Source organism: Artibeus jamaicensis, unplaced genomic scaffold, assembly GCF_021234435.1.
Source record: "Artibeus jamaicensis isolate MK-2021 breed Jamaican fruit bat unplaced genomic scaffold, CSHL_Jam_final contig_867, whole genome shotgun sequence".
In the NCBI taxonomy this organism is placed as follows: domain Eukaryota; kingdom Metazoa; phylum Chordata; class Mammalia; order Chiroptera; family Phyllostomidae; genus Artibeus; species Artibeus jamaicensis.
In genome coordinates, this window is record NW_026521995.1 from 11,153,213 (window position 1) to 11,171,304 (window position 18,092).

An 18,092-nucleotide genomic window follows, 5' to 3' on the forward strand; every position below is an offset into this window, starting at 1 on the left:
CTAGGTCCCCATTTTAGGCTTTTCTTTTGCAACCTTGGCAGTATTACAATAGAACAGGTCAGATTCAAAAGAAAACCCTTTGGTTTGCCAGGAAGGTACCCTAAAACAGAAAGGCCAGTTATTGATCATAATACATGAGGCACCTCCACGTGGCCAAGGAGTTAAAGTGCTACAGTAACAGTTACTCGGGCTTTACCTATTTAGATCCCTGGTTTTTGTAGACCATTTTACAATGCATACTTTTTGCTGCAAACTTATTTTTTATAAAACATTACAAAAATAAAATGACAAGATACTTCCAAAAATACAAAAGCTGATTTGTTTTTTGGAAAATGTTCATAATTTTATCTACTTTTTACCAAGCTACTACAATTACTCTTTTTTGTAAATAAATGTTTTTATGTCTTTTATAATACAAACTACATAAACTGGGAGCATTTCTCCAAAAGAGAGAGAGAGAGCTATCACAGCCTCAAGGGTTTCCATATTCTTCAATATTATTATCAATGTTAATATATTACTACCTGTGTTTGAATTAAAGCAGAGGAAAACCCTATAAGTGGTTTTGGGGGGCACTTTTATTCTCCGGAATTTTATAAATATTATACCCATTTTAGGGGCTTTGCTAAAATGAAATTTGCATATAAGTAGAGTGTGATGCAGAACCCTAGAGGTTTCTAATATTTTCTGCAATTATATCTTGTTGAAGTAGCATTTCTCTGGGTCCTGCAGCTAGCAGTCATTATCCTGGGCAACACTTTCTTTACAGGTTGTAATGCTCCATCAGTATATCATAGGATCCGATTCTGTAAAGCCTTCCAAACATGCATATTCACATACTTTGTTCATAGTTTAAATTCCTAGAAGATAGCTCAAGGGAGGTCTGTAGTTTGACCCAATTTAGAATAGAATTACCAGGTACCCAGTTGTTTGTGCGTTTCTTGAAGAAAATTTATGATAATTTCACTCATGTAAATGTCCAATATTTCTTAATTAATCAAGCCTCACTATCATTTTGGAATAACAGAACTTCTGTACAAATATCTTTTAAGCTCACTATTGGGTTTTTGTGTGCTTTTGTGTCACTGCATTAAGTAGATCACAGCAGGGAGCATCCTTGGCGCATACAGGCAGGTGCATGTTTTTGCAGCCCAGCACAGTAGGGACATATGACTCCATCGGCAAGGCTCCAAACTTGTTTTAGAGTTGTCTGCTTGCCAGGTGGTATGCAACTATATGGTAGTTTCGAATTCTTTCCTTTTAAAGTGTTTTTTCTATTTGGCTTTTATTCTTTCTTGCATCACAAAGTATACTTCCAGATAAAGGAATATTCATCTGCTGTGTGAAATAAGATAGGCCATCTTAAATCAGCATTTAGAAAAATTAATTTTTAATATTTTATTTATTTTTAGAGAGAAGAGAAGGGAGGAAGAGAGAAACATCCATGTGCGAGATTTCCAGTGAAAGGTGAATAGAGGGAGAAGGAGAGAGAAACATCAATATGTGAGAGAAACATGGATTAGTTGCCTCTAGTACGCTCCCAACCAAGGGACCTGGCCCCCAGCCCAAGCATGTGCCCCAACCAGAAATTGAATTGGTGACCTGGTTTTCAGACCAGCTGTCAGTCCACACCAGTCAGGGTGGAAAAATTAAATTTAGTTTCTAAAGTTCTAAAATAGATTTTTTATGTTTTCCTATCGAAACATTACCTTTCTCTATTGACCTATTTACATAGTGAATAAATTTACCTATGGAACACTGCAAAAAAACCCCAAAACACCAGAAAAAGACCTCTGTAGCAAAAGGGCTTCCTTCCCATATCTTTTCCCCCTTTCTTTTTTAGTAGAATCCTTGGTTTTCAAGAGGGCCCATCTCCGTCCAGAAGAAGACTGTATTTCCCCACTTCTCTGTAGCATTCATTATATGGTCATGTGATAAAGTTCTTTCTATTAGGATATAAAAATAAGTGATCCATGGAACTTCCAGGACATACCATTAAGGGAAAGGGCTATTCTACCTTTCTCTTTCCTCTGGCTACAATGTCAGTGTGATAGCTGGAGTTTGAATAGCTACCTTGGACTATGAAGTAGAAGCCAAAAATAAGAGGCTGGTGTTCTACCACAATGGAATGGCATATCAGCCCTGGAGAGACTACCTCCAGATATTTTTTTAATGAGAGAGAAAATCATTATTTTGTTAACCACTGTAATTTTGGACTTTTTTCCTTACTTGTAGCTAAGCCTAATTCAAATATGGAAAGAAATTATCTTCTTTTGAGAATGCACCATATTATGCTCAAGTTCTTTAGCTTTGACTAATCATGGCATCTCTATTTAATGAGGTTATTCAAATATGAAGGAGGTACCCATAGTAATACAGCTAACTCCAGTTTCTCTTTTTGAGGACATTAGTATCTTCAACATGACGTTCACTTCTTTTGAAAGAATAGCATGTCTTAACAAGTAGAAATAGGTTATGTAAAACAAATAACTTGCTACTTTACATTTGCTACTAATAAATTCAACATTCATTTTCAAGTCTTGTGTCTAATGCAATTGTGGGGAAAAAACCAGTATCACTGGTAATTTGTGTTCTGTTGAATTTAAAAGATTAAGGATTGAATTAATAATACTACATGCATTTTGCATTGGAGAGGATTACTTCTAGAGTGCTGACAAGTTTATTTCTTAACCTAGATGGTGGTTTCATATATATATATATATATATATATATATATATATATATATATGCTTAATAACTATTCATTTAACTGTATATAAGTTTATATACTTGTCTATTATATATGTTATTATAATGAAGGATTTAAAAGGTAAATTTTGTGGTTTTTTAATTTTTTAAATGTTTTATTTTTTAGAGAAAAGGGAAGAGGGGGAAAGAGAGGAAGGGAAACATTGATGTGAGAGAAAAACATTGACCAGTTGCTTCTCACATTCACTCTGACCAGGGACTGAACCCACAACCTAGACATGTGCCCTGACCTGAAATCAAACTGGTAACCTTTCAGTTGTGGGACAGTGCCCAACCATCTATGCCACACTGGTGAGGGCTTGTGGTTTCTTTTAAAAATACACATTTTGTTACCAGATTACAGGAATCTGTTTGCCTACATGCATCAAAGCCCAGTCACTGAGGAATAGGAGTTTGTAGCCAAGAAAGTTAAGTGTTTATTGGCTGAGAAAATGTCCCCAAGCCCAGAATCACAGGTAAGGTAGTGCTAAAATACCTGGCTTTTTTATGGCTTCCAGGGGATAGAATATGTAGGGGACTAATTGAGTTAGGGTCACGATCAGTTTCATAGTCTCTACCAGGGCAGGGAGTAGTTGATCATGCATCCGGTCCTGATGTCAGCCCTAGTGTCACTGTGTCTGGTTACACAAGGATGTGTTTAGTAGAGTCATTCCACTTTTCTGAGTCTGGAGCTGAAACTCAACTGAGACCTCGATGTTGTCTTTAATTTCACTGAAACTCTGCTTCTGTGGTCAGTAGACCCAGGGCTTGGTTCCTAAGATTGTTTAATGCTGATCAGGGCCTCCTTGTTCTGAGGGCTTAGTTACTAATGGAGTAGATCTGCAAGGGAGAAGGTGGCAGGTGAGTCAGGGTGCTGGATGAGGCCAGTTTGAATCAAAAGGAAAGAAAGAAGAAAAGGTCAGACTAAAGAAATGAAGTTTCTGTGTGGTTAACACTTTCACCAGTGTTGAAGGATATATTTTGTTTTTGACAAAAAGAAATGTAAAATGCAAAAATCAGAATCTCCTTGGTGGCATTCCTACCGCCTCTTGTACATGCCCTGCTAGACCTAGAACCTAGGCATGTGCCCTGAGTGGGGATGGAACTGGCCACCTCTCTCTCTGAGGATGATACTCGCCTAATTGAGCCACACCAGCCAGAGAAAGGCAGATATTCTTATTACCTTTGTGCAAATAGAAGCATAAAGATTATGTAATATGCCTCAGATCACACAGCTAGTAAAAGTGAGGACCTAGAATTTGAATCCAGAAATATCGAATTTCAAAACCATATCACATTGGGCAAATTGAGGTGTTTATCACACACTGTGAGTGAGATGTAAAAGACAGTATGGCCTGAACATATCCAAGACTTTATTTTCCTACAAAGTGAACCCCCTCCAAAAAAATACCAGGCTTTAGCAGGTAATATAGAAATATTTGTGGTTGAATTGACGGACTACATCATTAATGAAGGTCCATTTTATACAGAAGGGGTTATAAATAGAAAAAGACCAAGTAGCAAAGAAAAAAACTGAGCCCTGGATCGTGTGGCTCAGTGGATTGAGTGCCTGCCTGTGAATAGGAAGAGCGCTGATTTGATTCCCGGTCAGGGCACATACCTGGGCCCCCAGCTGGAAGCATGAGAGAAGCAACAAGTTGTTTCTCTTGCACATAGATGTCTGTCTCCCTCACTTTCTCCCTCCCAGGCCCTCTGTGAGGGAATAAAAAATTAAATTTTTTAAAAAACTGAAAAAAATTCTGCCTGAGTCATGTTTAAATTAGAATATGGACAGATAAATAGAAATATTTATTTAATGTTTTTGTGATTTTGAAATAACTTTGATAACAATTTTCATAGTAGTTGCATTTAGCGGAAAAGAGAACATTTTTGTTTTTAGTCTTTCCAATTTTTAATGAATTTCCTATCATTTTACTTGAAATACAAAACTTTATTTAGAAATATTAACTATTTCACCAAACTATCTAGAGTGATTAATGATCCACTCAGCTACTTCAGAGGGAGCATTGTGGGGTGGGTATCCTAGAGCATTTTTGAAAATATGACCTGACTTTTTTGGGGGGTGGGGGGCAGAGGAATGAAATAAGAAGTAGCAGTTTGTATTTCAGTTAAGATCTTGTTGTTGTTGTAAAAACCAAAAACCAATGCTGGCTATGTTAAGCAAAATGGAATTTATTGGAAAAGCTTAATGAATTCCTGGAAAGCTGGGGGAATCCAGCTTGGACAAAGAACAGGAACCAAATTGCTCTCAAGGGTCAGGGAGCAGGTGACATGCAGCAATGTCAACCTTTTAGCAACTTGTAACTGTTTTTATAACAATGCTTCACCAATTCAAAATTTGATGTCCCAAAGAGTATCTGGTTGTCCAGTCCTCAGTCATAGGCTCAGCACCCCGCTCCCTGCTACTTCCCCATCCGAAGACCTTTGTTCCCATAAAGAAAAGCAGCCACTTAGAAATTACACACTATAAAGAGTTCTCAAAAAAAGAGATTGGGTTGCCATGAGGACAGCCAAACAACAGTAACTACCCACTGTAATCAGCCTTTCTACATCTCACTGACAACACAAGGCTCTTTGTGTGTAAACTTTCAGAAAAGAAAATTAAAAAGTCGAATGTCTTGGTCAAATTTCTTAGTTTAGTTATGTATGCTAAATTAAGATGCAAATTAAATATATACAATAATATTAATTTAGAAGTATCACTTATCTCTTAATTACTGCTGCTTCTACTCCAATATTAATCAGAGAAACAAAAACTGAGTATAGATAGGTCTTTAAAAAATATGATTGATTATACTAAAGGAAGTACATTAAGGAAAAGGAATCAGAAATTGTGTGTGATAGCAAAATTAAGAGGCAGATAGAAAAAAGAAATAAGGGGTGAAAAGAGGAAAGGAAATGGAGAATATAGTAAGAAATGTGGGTACAAGCCTTTGGCAGCTTCCTCCTGCAGCCTTTCTCTCTTTGCTAACACATATTCCTCACTAGTCTTCTGCACCCTGGTCAGCTTAGGCAGAAGCCCAATGAATGAACAAGACAACTGCGACCAAGAACCTATTCCACCCTCTTCTTCTTCAATAACCAAAGCTGTTCCAAAAGAAAAGGGAGCCAACTTTTGGGGGAGCTCGGTAAGCAAAAAAAAGGTCACCCACCCCACTGCCTGCCTGCCACCCACTAGGAAATTTGCCAAAGTGCATCTGCTGAGAATTACTTTGTGGCTATCCATCACATTTTCTCTCAGCTAAAATAGAATCTTATGGTTCTTTGTTTCGTTTTCTATTTTTTCTTCAATAAGCTTAAGCTAGCGATTTTCAACCTGTACGCTGCAAGAGTTTTTAAAATGTGCAATATCCAACTATTTAGTCAGGAGCACTCACTGACATCTTTCCCCTTAGATTGTCAAGTAGAAAATGATAATGGCCAACACAACAGTAGCTGTCCGGCATGAATGAATTAAAATTATACGTTTCTTTTTTTGGTCGGATCAGCAAACAAAAAATTCTGTGTGTGTGTTCCCCGGAATTTACTAGTTTATGTGTGCCATGAGACGAAAAATGTTGAAAGTCACTGGCTTAAGTAAACGGGATGCTCTTTTTTCTTTTATTTTAAAGTATTTTTTATTGATTATGCTATTACAGTTTTCGCAATTTTTCCCCCTTTATCCCCACTCCACCCTGCCCCCCAACCCTCCAGCATTTCCCTCCCCTTAGTTCAAGTCCATGGGATGTGCATATAAGTTCTTTGAATTCTATGTTTGTTATGCCATTTTTTATCTCTTTCCATCTATTTTATGCCTACTAATTATGCTTCTTCTTCCCTGTACCTTTTCTCCCCATTCCTCCCCTCATCCTCCCCACTGAACTCCCTCTGTGTGATGTCCATTTCTCTGATTGTTTCCTGTTCTGGCTGTTTGCTTAGTTTTTGTTTGCATTGTTTTTCTTTTCTTTTAGGATCATTTGTTATAGTTGTGTTTGTTGTCATTTTATTGTTCATATTTTTTATCTTCTTTTCCTTAGATAAGCCCCTTTATTGTTTCATATAATAAGGGCTTGGTGATTATGAACTCTTAACTTGACCTTATCTGGGAAGCACTTTATCTGCCCTTTCATTCTAAATGATAGCCCTGCTGGATAGAGTAATCTTGAATGTAGTTCCTTGCCTTTCATGATTTTGAATACTTCTTTCCAGTCCCTTCTTGCCTGTAAGGTTTCTTTTGAGATATCAGCTGATAGCCTTAGGGGAACTCCTCTATAGGTAACTCTCTCCTTTCCTCTTGTTGCTTTTAGGATTTTCTCTTTGTCTTTAATCTTGAGTAACTTAATGATGATGTGCCTTGGTGTGTTCCTCTTTGGGTCCAACTTCTTTGGGACTGTGGGCTTCCTGGACTTCCTGGAAGTCTTATTTCCTTCACCAGATTGGGGAAGTTTTCCTTCATTATTTGTTCAAATAAGTTTTCATTTTCTTGCTGCTGTTCTTCTCTTTCTGGCACCCAAAAGGGATGCTCTTGACCAACAATTTGCAGCAACATAATCACTGGTTACTGAAGTCCTAAAAAGTCCACAGGGGCCCTGAATTATAGTCTACTTTGAAAATGAATAGCTGTATTAGACAAACATATATGCGAAGTCTAGGAGTAGTAGTGTGCCCCTTCTCATGATTGTGATAAAGTCAAAAGCAGGAAAAAGCAGATTAAAAAATTGTGATACAATCTTTCTGCTCCGTGTGTTTCTCAAAAGAGCATATTTCATGTTCCTTTCTTGAGGAGTCACCCCATTAACTCCTTTTCCATATTAACAGTATGTCTCAACTGCAGCCAAGTTTTGCTCTATTTTGTAAATGAAAAAAATTTCCATCAGAAATAGCAAGCACAGGAACTTTTAAAAAAGGAATGACTATCAGGAGTAAGACTTGAAGAATAAAAATAGGTCCATATAGGCTTCATTTTATAGTATGTATTTTTTTGAAAATATATAGTATGTAGTTTTTCTACCTAACAGCACACATGTAAAGGATAATTTGGAGAATTTTTTGATAAAATTTTGGTATTTACTGGGAATAGCAAAATTTTAAAAAAGAGCTTTAGATTTTAAAAGTTTTATTTGAAAATTAATATCAGTTTGGGAATATGAGGCCTGTCTGGAAAAAGTCCAACGATTGTTAATATAAGAAGAATGGTTTGTGCCATATCAAATATGTAACTTTGCAGCCAAGGAGAGTAGACTAGGATGCTCAGATGTGAACAATGATGACTTCACTGTAGTAGTCAGTGGGGGTGGTAGATGACTTTGAGTGAGCATGTGTACTGTGTGACCGTTGCATTCAAAATGATGTAGCAAATAGAACAACAAATATGCATTAAATTTTACATTAAGATTGAACATTCCTTCATGGAAACTCTTCAGATGATTCAGAAGGCTGCAGCTATGGACAAATGGTGATTGGCAGCTTCATCACAAAACAGACCCACTCATGCATCACGTCTCATGCAGAGCGAACGATTTAATCACTCAGGAGACTCAGGCCCCCTACAGCCCAGATTTGGCCCCCTGCAACTTCTGGCTTTTCCCAAAACTAAAATCACCTTTGAAAGGGAAGAGACTTCAGACCATCAGTGAGATTCAAAAAAATACAACGGGGTAGCATATGGCTACTGGGTGAACTGTATGAGGCCCCAAGGTGCCCACTTTGAAGGAGACTGAGGATCACTATCCTATGTACCATGTTTCTTGTATCTTCTTCAATAAATATCTCTATTTTTTAATATTACACAGCTGGATACTTTCTGGACAGACCTCATATATCTTGGTAATTGGGTACAAGGCATATGATCATTAATGGTTAATACAGAAAACAGTGGTTTCTAAGAAATTCAGAATATGTACCCCTGAGATGGGCTTCTGAAAGTGGAGAAGAATCAAAATATATTAAGCCTTTAGAAAACCCATGTTTTCTGCGTGGATGGGAGAGCTTTAAAGCAGGAACAACTCAGGAGAAATAGCCTGGCCCTATATTCCCAGAAAAAGGGAACTAGAGATAAGCACATTTTGTAAGATTCAGTGTTAAACTGGGTAGGGGTTTATTTGGCTACCAAGAGTGCATATTTTCCTTAAGACTGAGAGGCCAGACTTAGGGCTCAGAGGGAAAGGAATATACACCCCTAGTTCCCAAGGGAACTGAGAAAAAGAAATTTAGTAGCTTCTTTAAATCTTAGTAGCAGTGAGGGTATATGTCTAAACTAACTAAATGACCCCAGTTTTGGCCTTGCAGTAGGAATAAGTGGACCATAATAGAATCTGAGAACAATTTAAAAGACAGCTCTCTGTTGGAACATGAATTAAATGTCTAAGCAACACATCTGTTTATTTACCTCCTTTGTACACACTTTGTACCTAAGGATTTGCCTGGAGTACAGTAAATGGCTGACAATGAAATGGATTTGGACTTAGCGAGCATACATGATCCCAAGGACATCTCAAGAGCACAGAGTGAGCTCTGCAGGCTGACTATCTGAGTTCTCAGTCAAGGTTTAGCAGTTAATGAACCCCACTCAGCTCTGGAACCTACTCTAGGAGCTCTCCCTGCTCAGCTTCCTCTGTCTCTTAGTTTGGTAGTTACTTCACTATATTGTTGATAGCGAAAATGGCTATCAGTTCTTTCCATTCCATGTGTGCCCCTTTACAAAATCAGCTTGCAGCTCTTCCCATCAGGAAGCAGAGTCAATTGTTTCACTTCTTAAATCTTGACTATGTGACTTGCTTTGGCCAATGGAACATTAGCAACTACAATGCATGCAAAGACTTGAAAAGCATCTGTGCACTAGGGTTTGTGCTCTCTTGCTGGTGGGGTGTCAGCCCACTCCTACTCAGAAGGACTGTAGGTTAGCCTGCAAGAGAATGAAAGAGCACCAGGAGAGAGAACCCAGCCAGTCCAGCCTCTCCAGTTGAGACTCAGGTGAGATGAGTCCAGCTAATACATTATGGAGCAAAGACAGACCCAAATTGCTAACCCACAAAATTGTGAGTCGATAATAGAATCCTTTAAGTTACTACGCTTTGGTTTTGACTTGTAATACAGCAAAAACTAACACCATTACTGAAGAGTAGATACCAATTATTATTGTTCAAATAGAAAATGTCATTATAAGACTTTAGCAAAAAGCGTGACAGAGGTATGGATTGTTTTTGAAGGTTAAAATAAATGTAGAGAGTGTGCATGTTCCCTGCCAGGGACAGACTTCCAGAAGGGACAAAATAGAACAAAAAAGATGCTGGCATAGGTAAACATGGCTCACTTCCTTACACAACGACATTAAAATTACAACTAAAATATTGAGTAACCATTACTCAGAACCATCAGAATCAAGTTGAATAAAAGTCTGACAATTACAGAGTTAAAGGAACTGCATACATCCAGAGTGGTAAGAAGGGTGGAGATGCAGAATTGGCTGGTCCCACATCCACGTGTGGTGGAAAAATTTTGGTAGGGATATCACAGGAGTGAGGAGTCCCAGCCCCACCCAGGCCAGGATTCTGGTGCTGGGAAGATAAGTCCCCAGAACTTCTGTCTGCAAAACTAGCAGTTATTGAGCCAGTGGAAGAAACTTCTGGAGTCCCAAGCAGTTTCACTTAAAGAACCCACACATAGACTTACTCAGACTCACTCCCTCTGAGCTACAGCACTGGAATAGCAGTTTGAAAGGCACTAGTGGCACACAGGGAGGAACTGAACTGTCTGGCATCAAGGCAGGAGCTTTCTAATCAGACAGAAAGGCAGGCAGAGGCCATTGTCCCTTTTCTGAACTCTCCCCTCAACAGAGCCATAGAGCCAGCAGGTGGGTGCCATATCTAAGAGTCCATCAACATGGTTAACAGTGTTTTCCCTGCCCAGAAAATCCCCTGAGACTGCATCTCAACAAAATTATGCACCAATCCAAGCTGTTAACAGTGATTTTTCCATATGAGTAGCTGGTCTTGGCTCATGCTTTACGACTTCCTAAATCCTATCAAAGAAGCAACAGTCAGCCTCAGTAAGTCCCCTCTTGCTAAGTGTCCTAGTCCCAGCAGCAACTGGCCTAGATTCATATCTTGACTTTGCCTGGGAATTTCCAAGGCCAGCACAAGTAGCAGCCACCTCAGATTGCTTTATAACTTGGGCAGGATGGTCCAGGGCAAAACACAGGTGGGGGCTGACCTTGGCCTGTACCACTTGGGAAACCCTGGAGCATGTGCACCCAGTGGACATCTACAGACCACATCAGATCACCACCACCCTGCTCTCACGTAACTCATCCTCCATAGAGGCAAAGGTTTGTGGTCAGTGGAAACAGCCAGTTTTTGCAGCTGACTGGCCTGGGAAATCCCTTCTTTTGACCTGCTAACAGCAATCATGGCTCAACTACAAAAGGAGGGTGTACCCAGCCCACACAAAGGGCACGCCTTGCGTATCCAGCTTGGTTGATAGCAGAGGCTGTGTCACTGGACTTTACAGGACACCTACTATATTAGGTCACAACAGTAAAGTGGATGAAGCTGAGAATCCAATTTATGATATGGAACATAAGGAAGCAAAAAACAACCAATCAGAACAAGGAGAAGAAAAAAAGACCTCCCCCAAATGAGGATAGTGTAAGGACCCTCTGGGACAACTTCAAGAGGTCCAACATTCCCATCATGGGGTGAAAGAAGGAGAAGAGAAAGTGCAAGAAATTGGAAGTTTACTTGAAAAAATAATGAAAGAAAACTTTCCTAATCTGGTGAAGGAAATAGACATGCAAGTCCAGGAAGCACAGAGATTCCAAAAAAAGTGGGCAAAGAGGCCCATTCCCAGACACATCATAATTAAAATGCCAAAAGTTAAAGATAAAGAGAGAATATTAAAAGCAGCAAGAGAAAAGCAGTTAGTTATCTACAAGAATGTTCCCAGAAGGCCGTCAAGTGATTTCTCAAAAGAATCTTTGTAGACTAGAAGAGATTGGCAAGAAATATTCAAAGTCTGATAAGCAGGCAACTACAGCCAAGATTGGTCTATTCAGCAAAGCAATCATTTAGAATCAAAGGACAGATAAAGAGCTTCCAAGACAAGAAAAAAACTAAAGGAGTTCATCATCGCCAAACCATTATTATATGAAATTTTAAAGGGAGTTATTAAGAAAAAGACCAAAACTATGAAGAATAAAATTGCAAAAAATACAAGCTTATCAAAACTAAATTTAAAAAACAAACTAATCAAACAAAAAGAACAGAGATGGAATCATGGATACAGAGAGCAGTTTGATGGTTGCCAGATGGGAGAGGGGTTTGGGGGAATGAGTAAAGAGGGGAGGGGATTAAGAAATACAAATAGGTAGTTACAGAATAGCCATGGGGATGTAAAGTTCAGTATAGGAAATGGAGTAGCCAAAGAACCTACACATGACCCATGGACATAAATTACGGTGTGAGGATTGTGTGAGGGAGTGAGGGTGCTGGGTGGAGTGGGCAAAGAAGGAAAAATTGGGACAACTGTAATAGCATGATCAATAAAATGCAATTAAAATATATGTTAAAAATAAAATAAATGTATTCTATCTTTATTATTATACTAATTTATGATACAGTTTGAAAATAATATAATTTAAGCAAAATTTAAGAAGTACGCCTAGCTACAACTAAGTAATTCACTGGACTTCAGACACCCTCAATATAGGCATACCTTGTTTTATTGAGCTTCACAAATGTAGTGTTTTTTACAAATTGAAAGCCAGGCCTTCCCTCTGCAAAAAGATTATGACTCACTTTATTGTGTTACTGGCTTTGTTGCAGTAGTCTGAAACTGAACTTGCAGTTTCTCTAAGGTATGCCTGTATTTTAATCCATGGTAGAGCAAACTACAGCCATAGAGTAAAACCCTGGCCTGTTTTTGTAAGTAAAGTTTAATTTATTTACATGCTGTTCATAGCTCCTTTAATACTACAACATCAGAGTTGAGACAATGAGATAAAGAGCATCTGGCTTACAATGTCTAAAATACTATTCCATCTTTTGCAGAAATTGAAAATGCTTGCTGACTCCTATTCTAGTGCTTACTGCTGTAATTCATCATTATCATTATCATACATTGTTATCATCCCTATTATTGTATCCCATGGGATGCAAGTGGAAAAGAATATTCCCTTGATGAAAAAGCAGATGCCTATAACTCTGAAATTACTATTCCTAAGCTTTACATGAACACTGTAGTCAACAGGTGAAAAGAAACTCTTCTCCTTATCTCAGTAAGTGTGAACAAAGGATCTTGCCTTGTATTAAAATGTATTTGTTTGCCATCCAAGTCTATATATTTAATTTTTACATAACTGGGGTGAGAGGATACATTTAAAATTATTTTAGATAACCATTAACCAAAATCAGCTTAAAATAAAATATGGACTATAAAGCATATACTAGACTACAATTATTTAGTGAAACTAATTATTAATGGTGTTTAGGGCCTATACTAGGTGTTAACAAAAATCTTACTTACTCATGGATCAGTACAGTATCCTGGGGTCCTCAGAAAAGAAGGGTAATCCAGGAGAATCTGAGTGTGACTTCTTTCGTCTGATTTCTTCTTGAAACTGATATTTGAGTCTTTTTTTAACACTGGGAATTCCTAGCCACTATATCTTTAAATGTTTTCTTGCTCCATTCTCTTACTCTATTCTATGTCTCTTAATCTCACTTTCACATTTTCTATTCCATTATCTCTCTTTAACTGTGTCTTCTGAATAGCCAATCCATTATATCTCTAATTTTATTTTTAAATATTTTCATTTTAGGAGTTTTGTATAATATTTTTTAAAGTACCTGACTATTTTTTGTGGTCTTGTGTTTCTTAGTCATATGTCTCATATTGTCTTTTATTTACTTTAGCAAATTAAACTTACTTATTTTATATTTCAAATCTGAAACCTTTAGTCTTTTTTCCCTGTTTAAATTTTCTTGTCCTTTTTGTTTTTGTTTTTAATTGTATTTTATTTTATTTATCTTTTTCTTCTTTGAACACCTTTAGTCTTTTCAAGTGTGATTCTATTATTTATTACTTCTCCTAAGTCTCACCCACAGTGGCATGTTTCTTCATGTGTTTTGTGTTTTCTGATTGTGAATTAATGTTTGTGTAAATTCATCACTTGTTATTCTTTGAAGTCTGTGTTTAAGTTGGATTCCTCGAGAATGGATTTACACTTGTTTATTCCAGGTACCTAGGGGCATATAGGTAAATAAATATAAATTTATTATTTAAGGCATATAATTTATAATAGGCATATTATTTAAGGCATTTAATTTCAGGCATTTAAGGCATATTATTTAAGGCATTTAATTTATAAATAAAATTTATTATTTAAGGCACATACATTCATGCCTTAAAATGTAAGAGGACACTCTTGTCTTTGGGAATTCTTAGGGAAACTTCTCCTATTCTCCTCCCTCCAGCCAGAGCCAAGACTAAAAGTTATATTACTATCTTACTCAAGAGGTAGGGTCGTTGGATCAAACAAACAAACAAACAAACAAATGTAATAGCAAAGATCTAAGATGGTGCTGGATTAGGTGGAAGCTACACTAACTTCTTCCCAGGACCAAATTGGAACTACAACTGAATTACAGAAAAATCATCCTGAATAACCAACTGAGGACTACCTGGAAAGAAGTGTTATAACCAAGTATTTATAGAAGAAGCGACATTGAGACTGGTAGGAAGTGTGGAGGCACAAGACTGCTGGCTAGGATAGGTCAGCTTTTGGGGCAGGAGTGCCCCTGAGAAATGTTGGGTGTAAACACCAAGCTGGCTACCCAGCCTAGAGCACCAGAACCTGGAAAGGCACCCACATAACATTCATCTGTGAAAAGCAGTGGGGTTTCGGTCTACTGGGGACAGACAGCTAGAGATACAACCATCCTCTAAAAGGGCCAACATTCAAAATACTGTTCATAGCCACTTACCCTGGGCTCCAAAAAAGGGAGAACAAAGTCGGTTAGAGCCATGTGAGCAGAGTCTGGGGTTTGTGGTGCCGAGGAGAGATCTGAAGGTCAGCTTCCAGTTTCCTTGTGCTCACTCATCTTCCCACACTGCAGATGCCATCTCTCTCAGGCAGAGCACTCCCCGCCCTGTGGCAACAGCCTGGGGGGAAAGCAATTGCCCCACCCACTGGAATCTCTCTTGCTCAGTTCTGTGTCCTTTACTCCCTCCTGAAGAGTATTAGCCAGAGGATCTTTCAGTGGCTAAGCCTAATGGGCAGTCTGTAGGCAGAGGCAGATCTTGGGGTGTTTTGAGGCTTTTGCTGATCTGTTCCCAATTCTGATGCTGGTAAAAGCTGGCCTTGGTGCACAGCTTGGTCCTTTCACACACACCCAGGCCCAGCAGAGGGAGCCACAAGCTGTGGATTGCTGACAGCTAAAAACAGGTTGCCCAGTGGCAGTCACAGGCAGTGTCTGACATAGGACTGAACCAGAGTCCCTCTGAATGGGCCCAGAACCACCACATCCAGTGTCATGTTCAGGAAACAACAGAGCAGAATCCAATAAGCTTCACAAGCAGCATATCCACAGGGAGCTCTCAGGAGACACCAAACCCTGCTGAGACGAATCCTGCTTCATGAAATCAGCACCTGCACTGCAGCTTGCACACTGTGTAGGAGGTGAGCCTCTCAGTCAGCCAGTCTGAGGGTCAGTCTCACTCATGAGCAGGCCAATAGTAATCAAGACTCAATTACAATAGGACGGCCCACATAATTCACAAAGGGACATTCCCAGAGCACCCTTCTTAGGTGCTCAATGTGTCTGTACCACTGGACCCCATAGGAGACCTACTACATAAGGCCATTCTACCAAGATTGGGAGTTTCCTGGAATAAACTTCGAGAGGAGGCTGTGCATCTAGAAACCACAGCATGGCCTCAAAGCTTAGCTAGGGGTGAACAAAGCCCCGAGGTCCATGTTATCCCCCCATTATCTATCCACTCGCACACATAGTAAAGTGCACTGGGCACCCACTATACAATGTGAAATAAGAGAGGTCAGACAAGAGACTTGCCCTCAAACTCAAGTCAATGGGAGAGAGAAGCTTGGAAACAGATCAATGACTCAATAGAAGCCCTAAAATTGAGATATGAATTGACTTGGGAAACCAGATAAGGGCACATCCAATTCTGCTAGGCAGGTGGGCAGGCAGATATTTAAAGTAGAAATTGAAGAATGGAGCAGTTGGTCAGACAGTGAAGAGAAGTGGAATGAAGGGATTCCATTTAGAGAGAGCGAAATAGAGATATACCCACAAGGTCTCAGAGGCCTTGCAGCACTGGTGTCTGCCAGTCTCCCAGCATCACCCTCCCCACATGTCGCCTTGCTTCCTGAGCTGCAGGCACTGAGCCTTCTCTTCTCCCTCTGGTGTGCCAGGTTCTTCCCACTCATGCTTCCCACTCGTCCAGTGACTGACTGCCCATCTAGCACTTCCTGTGGACCCAGTGCTGGGAGTAAAGTGAATATGACAGAAAAGGTCTCTGCTCCTCTGGATCTAACAGTTTGCTGGGAGAGACCGGATAAGCAAATAAAAGATAAGTAAAAGAAATGAAAGAGAATTTCGGATGAGGTTTGTGGTAAAGAAAATAAAACAATAATATAAGGATAAAGGCAACTACTTGAGAGTGGGTGCTCACTGTCCTTCCTGTAAACAGTTAAGCCATGGATTACCATACAATCCAGCAATTCCACCCATAGGTATACTCATATATGGCAAGTAAATTGACAGTAGGGAGTTATATAGCCATGTTCATAGCAGCCCCAAAGTGAAAGCAGCCCAAGTGTCCATCAGTGGATGAATAGATGAACGAGAAGTATATACATGCAATGGGATGTTATTTAGCCTGAAAAAGGAAAAAAATCCTAACACATGCTACAACATGGATGAACCTTGAAGATGAGCATTTTGCTACGCAAAATAAACCAGTTATAAAATGACAAATACTATATCATTCCACTTAGACACTTCCAGTACTCAGACTCACAGAGAAAGGAAGTCGAACAGTGGCTGCTGGAGGCTGGGGGCTGGGAGCTGGGGGCTGGGGGCTTGGGGCTGGGGGAAGGGTACAGTTTCACTTGGGCCACAACGTGAGTATCAGTGAACAGAACTGTTCAATGAAAAATGACACATTTCTAAGAGGAATCCAAAATCTGGAAACAGTTTAGCTGGAAAATTTTAGGTTGGGTCTCTCATAAGGCTAAATTATACACTGAACTGTACACTGAAAAATGGTTGAAATGGTCAATGTTAAGTATACTTCACCACAATTAAAAAAATAAGAATAGGCCCTGGCTGGTGTGGCTCGGTGGATTGAGCACGGGCCTGTGAACCAGAGGATCGCGGTTCAATTCCCAGTCAGGGCACATGCCTGGGTTGTGGGCCAGTTCCCAGTGGGGGACACACTAGAGGGAACCATGCATTGGCGCTTCTCTCCCTTTCTCCTTCCCTTCCCCTCTAAAATAAATAAAATCTTAAAAAAAAATTCTATTGGCTGGAAGTGAGTGACTAGATCTAGCCCACACTTTAGGAAGGATGAATTAGATTCCATCTCCTGAGAGGAAGAACAAAGAGTTCATGGACACATTTTGAAAACTACCATGGACACATTTTGAAAACTACCACACACGTTAAAAACTCCCATTCCAAAATAGACATAATTGGTATAAAGAGAGAAAAATGCACAAACTCCGTTCACAAAGTACTTGCCACAAACGACTTCAGTGGATGGACTTCATGCGAAGGCTGACCTTGGAAGGCAAAGACAATACTTGTCAATACTGTTCTTATGTTGCCACGTGGTGCTTAGCTTTTATTTATATATACACGTAGGACTTGATCAAAATCCAAATTGTTTTCCTACAGAGAATAAAATACTGATAAAGAGGTCAGCATACATACAAAATGTTCCATCCAAACTCAATGAGATATTATTCTTTTAGAAAGAAAACTTGATGTTTAATACTTTCAGGCCAAATATAAGTACCTATGAGATAAGGTGTGTGGTAAAATGGCTGTAAGGGATAAAGGCTACAAGGACTGTCAAGGGCTATAAACCCTCAACAGATTTATGGCTTAGAACCAGCAAAAGACCAGCTCAGTTCAATTTGGCAACTAATTATACCTTGATATAACTCTGAGCTTCATTATACACCTATTGTAATACATTAGCATACAAAGTGACACACCCACGTCACCATGATTGGAAATGGAAAGCCCACAGAAAGACACAGTTTGGCCAAGAACCCTCAGTGGGTCGCAGACCTTCAGATCCCCGGCCCCCAGAACACC

General features: G+C 39.2%; 1 protein-coding gene across 4 annotated transcripts in view; it reads left to right on the forward strand.

Moving 5' to 3' along the window:
- LOC128628610 (WAS/WASL-interacting protein family member 1-like) overlaps positions 1–16,228 on the forward strand; it is a 29,512-nt gene extending 13,284 nt beyond the window's left edge. The window contains exon 2 of one of the 4 annotated variants that reach the window (XR_008393047.1): positions 16,181–16,228. The gene's annotated coding sequence lies outside the window, so the exon portion shown is untranslated. Of the gene's footprint in view, positions 1–1,412; positions 2,667–16,180 lie in introns of those variants that run through there. The other 3 variants (XR_008393043.1, XR_008393048.1, XM_053673494.1) reach the window with 3 other exon arrangements.
- The last annotated feature ends 1,864 nt before the right edge of the window (positions 16,229–18,092 follow it).